Source organism: Macaca thibetana, chromosome 1 (assembly GCF_024542745.1).
Source record: "Macaca thibetana thibetana isolate TM-01 chromosome 1, ASM2454274v1, whole genome shotgun sequence".
Classification (NCBI taxonomy): Eukaryota; Metazoa; Chordata; class Mammalia; order Primates; family Cercopithecidae; genus Macaca; species Macaca thibetana.
In genome coordinates this window covers 164,335,734-164,342,688 of record NC_065578.1, presented here as the reverse complement: position 1 = coordinate 164,342,688, position 6,955 = coordinate 164,335,734, and positions in this window count along the sequence as shown.

Genomic DNA, 6,955 nt, shown 5'->3' with positions numbered 1-6,955 from the left:
CTGCAGCACTTGGCTGTTTGTTGAAAGTGTGATTACAAGCTGGAAAAACGCAGCCCTTGCAAAGGCTCAAGCACCTGAATTATACAACAGTGATTAATTAGGGCAGCCAAATTTCAAAGTTGTGTAAAAACGAACAAGTTTTTGGAATGAATGGGATTAATTTATGATGTATAGTAGGCAGTCTGTCTAATTGATGTACCCTTTAGACAAGTAAAATAATTAAAAGCCTACATATTCCACTAACATCTTGTGATTTTTTTTCAATCAATTTCTATAACTCCTTTTGTTTTGGAACTAAATATAGCATATGCTTTTTAATTTGACAAAATCTGCTAAGTGTACTAGATGCTTACTCTTACATAAAGAATTGAACTAAATAACAAAGTATAAGCATTATTTCTAGTTTTAAAAATCCTCAAAAACTCAGATTTTGAGTTTTTTTGTGTGTGAAAACACTTTCCTCTTTCTCAGGGAAGGTTGAAAGAAGATACTTTGGTGTTACATTGAAATGATAGCCACCTTCACAATGAGTTACTTGTTGATTTAAACATTTTCTCTTCAGAAATGTCATCATGTTTATTGAAAATTCCAGAGAATGTGCTGAATGTAGAAAATAATAATTAATAAAAAAGTCTTCATTGATAAGGCATATAATAAAGCATGATCTTTTAAAAGTTACCTTTCACTTTCTAGCTTAGAATAAATATAAATATATATAGAATTTAGATTGAGGTAATCAACAATACTAGATCATTTCCTCCAGAGGAGGACATTTTAAGAGGTGAAATGAACTGGCTGGTAATATTTTGGAGTGTTTGTGAGAACAAACAGTAGCTTGAAATAAACAAATTCTGTGAACAGAATACTATTATTATTATATTGACTCATTATTTAATAAAATTCAGCTATATAAGAGTATAAGTGCAGAAAAATCAATAACACAGATTAGGACTAAAATATTTCAGGTTCTATAAGTGTGACTGCTACACGTAATGTGAATTTTTTGAAAATAAGTCTACAATCTATCTTTTTTTTTTTTTAGATGGAGTCTCATTCTGTTTCCCAGGCTCTGGAGCGCAGTGGCAGGATCTCGGCTCACTGCAAGCTCCGCCTCCCGGTTTCATGACATTCTCCTGCCTCAGCCCGGCCCCAATCCATCTTTTTATTAGTCTTTACATACTTTCTTAAGTAAAACTTTACACACATCACTTTCAAACCTAAGTTGCCTTCTGTCTGTGTGTTTTGCATAGTTACCATCAAGTATATACATAGGGAATGAAATTAAGTGTTCACTTCTTTTTTCATTGTCCTTGTTTGTAACTTATAACTGTGAATCAGTCCGTGGTAATAAATAACTTGCATTGAATATTTGTGTACATGCCTGCTATTCTGCTAAGTGCTCTGATATGGTTTGGCTGTGTCCCCACCCATATCCACCTTTGAATTGTAATAATTCCCACGTGTCAAGGGCAGAGTCAGGTGGAGATAATTGAATCATGGAGGCTCTTTACTCTGTAGTGTTCTCATGGTAGTGAATAAGTCTCACGAGATCTGATGGTTTTTATAAATGGGAGTTCCCCTGCACAAGCTCTCTTGCCTCCTACCACGTAAGACGTCCCTTTGCTCTTCCTTCGTCTTCCATCATGTTTGTGCAGCCTCTCCAACCATGTGGAACTGTGAGTCCATTAAACCTCTTTCCTTTATGAATTACCCAATCTCAGGTATGTCTTTATTAGCAGCTTGAGAACAGAATTATACATGCTTTCTCTTCAATACCTCGCAACACTCCATCTTGGTAGGCAGTCACATGACTAAATCTAAAGTCCTCACCAAAGTTTATATGAATGGTCTGAACTGTTTCTCTCATTTTGTTTCCCATCTTCTTCTTTTCACCCCTCTTCTCTTGTCACAAGTGCTTCTTTTCCATTTGCAGAGCATGCTAAATATGAAATAGCCTTGGGGCCTTTGAGCATGTTGTTGTCTCTGTCTAGAATACTTGACCATTAGTTGGAACCATGACTCATTTTTCTCACTTCATTCATGTCTCTAGTCAAAAGTTACCCTCTCAGGGAGGCCTTCCCTCACCACCCAATCAATAATAGCACCTTACTTGCTCTATCAACTTACTGTGGTTTTTTGTTTGTTTGTTTTGCTTAATTGCAAATACCACCATAGAATATTATATTAGAGACTAATTCAGTCCCTTAGTCAATAGGTAACAAACACCTGATAACATACCAGGCACTGTTCTGAGATCTTGGGATATGGCAGACAGCAAAATAGACAAATGCCTCTGTGCTCATGCAGTTTACATTTTAGTGAGAAAAATGAAACATAAAGATAAATAAGTAAAAGATTTGGCATATTAGAAAAAAATAGGACTAACACTTGAAAACTAATAGAACAGGAAAGGGAATATGAACTATAATGAGGGTGGGATTGAAATTTAAAGTAGGTAACCAGTGAAGGTGACTTTTAAACAAGAATTTGAATGGTGAGAGGGAGCTAACTCTTTAGACTTCAGTGGGAAGAAAATCCCAGGAAGAAGACAGCACATGCCCTAAGGGCTGCAGGTAGGAGAAGACTGGTATGGTTAGTCTGTCAGTTTATTATGTGTCCCCTACTATCAGAATGGAAGCTCCATTGCAACAGTTATTCTATTTGTGTGGTTTACAACTAAATCCTTATAGCCTAGAATAGAAATCTCTGAATAAATATGTTTGAATGCATTAAACGAATTAATTATTCTCAGTTTACCAATGAGGAAATTGACACCCAACATTTAACTAATTTGCCCAGAGTACCAAGGTGGTAAGTAGTGGGCTTAAGACTTGAATTTGAAAAACAAATACATTTATATATGTATACTTCCACAGTCTGTGTTCTAATTACTATCTTCTGCTGTTTCAGTAGCTTCCAGTTCTCTCGGAAAGTAAGAACATGTTGTGGGTAGACTAAATGACTGAACTGGTAATCAGGGAAGACAAATCACTAATCTGGATATTTTTATTCCAAATTTTAATTTAGATTCAGAAAGGTTACATGAGGTAAAGTCCAGAAGTTCCCAAGGTTGAGGCCAGAACTGTCTGAATCAAAGGCTCATGTGATCACTGCTATAGAGACTGGCAAGTCACAGATAGTTAGTCATGACTGTATAATTTATTACTGTATGACTTTGGGCAGTATTCTTTCTTTGTGCTTCAGTTTCCTTAGTCACAAAATGAAAAGATTGGGCTAGATAACCCCTAAATCTTTTTTCTGTTTTTATAGTATCTTATCTTTAAATATTAAGTCCCCAAAAACACTCTGGAAAGGTTTGAATAGTTCTTATCTGCCAAAGAGATGAGTAGATATTATCTGTGAAGAGAAACAGACAAGGTATGTGAGAGAAAAGGGTTATTAAGGAGGGCAACTTGGTATAACAATTCATATGTTAGAAAAAGGGCACATAAATATTAGACTGGTGTCACTGAAAAACAAAGTGAGTAGAGGGATAATAAGATGGATGTTTGAAGCTGCTAAATTTTCTGGGCTCAGAATATGAAAAATTTTTAATACTTGGTAGGGAGTATGGACTTGATTCTATGGGTAGCAGAATGTCTAGACAATTGCAACACGAAGTTATCAGAGTCGTATATATTTTACATGGTCAGTGATACATCTACTTTATGGGCTACAGTAAAAGTCTATTTATTTATTTATTTATTCATTTATTTCTGTTTTGAGACAGGAGCTCACTGTTTCCCAGGCTGAAGTGCAGTGGTGTGACCACAGATCATTATAGCCTTGACCTCCCTGACTCAAGAAATTATCCGGCCTCAGCCTCCCAAGTAGTTGAGATCACAAGCGAATGGCATGACGCCCAGCTGATTTTTGTAGTTTTTTGCAGTGACAGATTCTCCCTATGTTGTCCAGGCTGGTCTTGAACTCCTGGGCTCAAGCAATCCACCTGTTTCAACCTCCCAAAGTGCCGGGATTAAGGGGTGAGCCATTGCACCCAGCCAATCAGTTTCTTATTTTAAAAATACTTTCAATTTGACTTGAATTGTGACAAGTGAAGGTGGAGAAGCAAGAGACAGAGTTTAAAAAGTTATTGGAATACATTACAAAGGTGTAAAAATAACTTTGGGAGGCCTTCCTTCCTCTCCTCTACTTTCTATCCTGTGCTGTGTCTTTGTAGACTGCAAGGCATGAGGTTCCTGCTCTTACACAGCCTATCACAGCATAGACGAGAGCATTACATAAACAACACAGAAACTCATTCCCCAAATCACTTGACCGTGTACAAGGTGTAAAAGTTAAAAAAAAAATCTAAATTGAATGAGGTGAAATTTAGAGCTTTTAAAAGGCTATGTGGACATGTAACGGCAATTGTAGAGAAGAGTTGTAGGGTTTCTTTAAGTAGTTAGTTCAATGGTCAAGAAAATAAAGAACAATGAAAGTTGCAGTTGCCTGTCCTCCCACACGTTTATTTTTTTCCCTCCTTTCTTTTCCCCTCCTCCTCACGCTTATTTATGCTTTGCATAGCCATCTGTGTAAAAATCTCAAAAAGCTTCCTTTAGAGACTGTGATTCACCAGTCATTGCACAGTATTGCATTTCTTGATGACTCACATGTTGAGTAACCCATGTGCACCCTTCGTTTTGAACTGGAAATTGTGTCTTTCCTCTATAGTTGCTGAATATCATTTATAATGTCAGTTGCACATGAGTTCATCTACCACAGAAGCCATAGGAAAAAATCAATATATAGTTTTCAGCAACACCATGTAAAATGCAGTATGGAAATTTAGTAGAAATCCACTTCAAAATAGATAAGTCAAAAAGAAAAAAAATGTAAAATGCAAATGCAAAGAAGTACAGATGTCTAGACTTTGACCATATTAGACAATTTCAGACACTTTCAAATCTAAAATTTTAAGTTAATTATTCAGTATATTTAAATTTAAATTTAACTACATTAAGCCAAACCACATTACCAACATAAAATAATGACTCCATTCTAGAAATGACTGTAGTGTCTATCAATATACTGTATTCAAACATGAAATTCATTGCATATGATAGTGATTATTTCTGTAAAGCAAAGGAATTATTGCACTAATGGTTTTGATTTATATATGTATATGTGTAATTTTATATTATATATGTATATATTTTAGTAATATGCATATGTATCTATTTTTTAAATTATATAGTTGCCTTGCTTTAAGTAGTATGTATTTTTAGAAGTGAACTAATAAGTCAATATGCTTTATTTTCCTTTTCCCAACAGATCCTCATATTCTGAGCAATGACAACCACAGACACCCATATTATTTCCCCACTTTGTTCTTTTTCTTTCTTTGTTTACTTGACTGCCCTGCATATTTTAAATCGAAGCCTGAATTTACACACCTACCCTCATAATATTTTAGAATATATGTCTTGGTTACCTCCAAACTGTTCAAGTTTTTAAAACATTTTGGGTCTCACATTTTGTGTGTATTTTTACAGTAAATATTTTAAAGTGGGAGGAAGAATATCACAGAAAAGAATGACCACTTCCCAAACTTTAACGCAAATTGATTTTGGAGAAGTATTTTCTCATAGTCAGAATGCAGCTCTTCCAAAATAAATGACTATATCTGCGCCCAATGGCAGCAGGCTTTTCACAAAGTTGATGTCTGAGAGATAACTATTTCTACTTTATGTGAAAAAACTTCAATGCAATTAGTTGATCCATGATAAGGAAAGCAAATGTTATTCATTTAAATGATGAAGACATGAGGGCAAATAACCATTCTCATTTAGAAATAAAATTGTGTTGTACTAATATTTCAGAATGTTTGCATTTTTAAATTAACGTTCATATCCAAATTATGTTTCTCTTTTTTTTAGTCAACTCTATTTTAGCTGCATCTGAAAATATTTTAGCATTATTCCCAACTACTTTTTACCAACAAAATATTTTGTCCTTTATTTCAGCCTTAAGGAATCATTAAGCTCCATTTTGTTTACCGCTAATGAAATAAAAATGTTGGAGGAAGTGAAATCAATTTAATAAAAGCAAAATGAACCTAAAATTGTATGCTCCAGGAGACAGGCACTATGTGAGCATTGATAAGAGCTTGTTATAGCATAGGTATTACTGACAGGTTTAGAATACAGATCTCTTTAGTTGAAAATGTAGCCCAGCAGTTGTAAAGGTGATAACAAACACTCTTGTAATACCAAAGATGTAATACTATTATTTTTTTTATAAGAGAAACACAAGAAGGGGTTCTGGGGCTGTTTTTAAAAGTACCAGTCACATTTTATGAATTATTATATGAACTATTATTTATTTCATAGTTCCACATTTAAAAATTAACAGTGCCTTTTGCTCCTTCTTTTTGGAAATAGATGATGATGAAAGGAGCAAAGATATTTTGATGAAGTGACTACAGGGTGAAATTTTCAGGCCACATAAAGAGAAGGATAAATTCACTACACCTGTGCTTGTTCTTTTACATGAGCCTGTGGAAATCACAGTCCAGTTCTTTGACACGAAACTGGATTAACCCAAAGGATAATGAGTAGTTACCTTTAGGGGATTTCCCTCATGTGTTAAGGCATGAATGATATTTCTATTCACTAAAATTCAAAAAGAACTAAACTACAAACAGTCCTCATGATAATTACTAAACTTTTCCATGCATAGATAAGCACTTTGGAAGATACCAAAGTGTATTATTATCTAGAGTTACTCATAAAGATGACCTTAGGTGGCAACTCCAAAAGGTCTGGATTTGAAGCACCTATACAATTCCTACCATATCAGTTCAGGGCAAGTAGGATTTGTAACTAAGCTCAAAAATATGTTTAGCACCACAAAAGCATTAATGCTCCCTATGACTATATTGAAGGAGATTTCTGCAGTAATTCTTAAAGTCCATGGGTCTGGATGTTTGAGAACTCTTCCCAAACTCATCAAA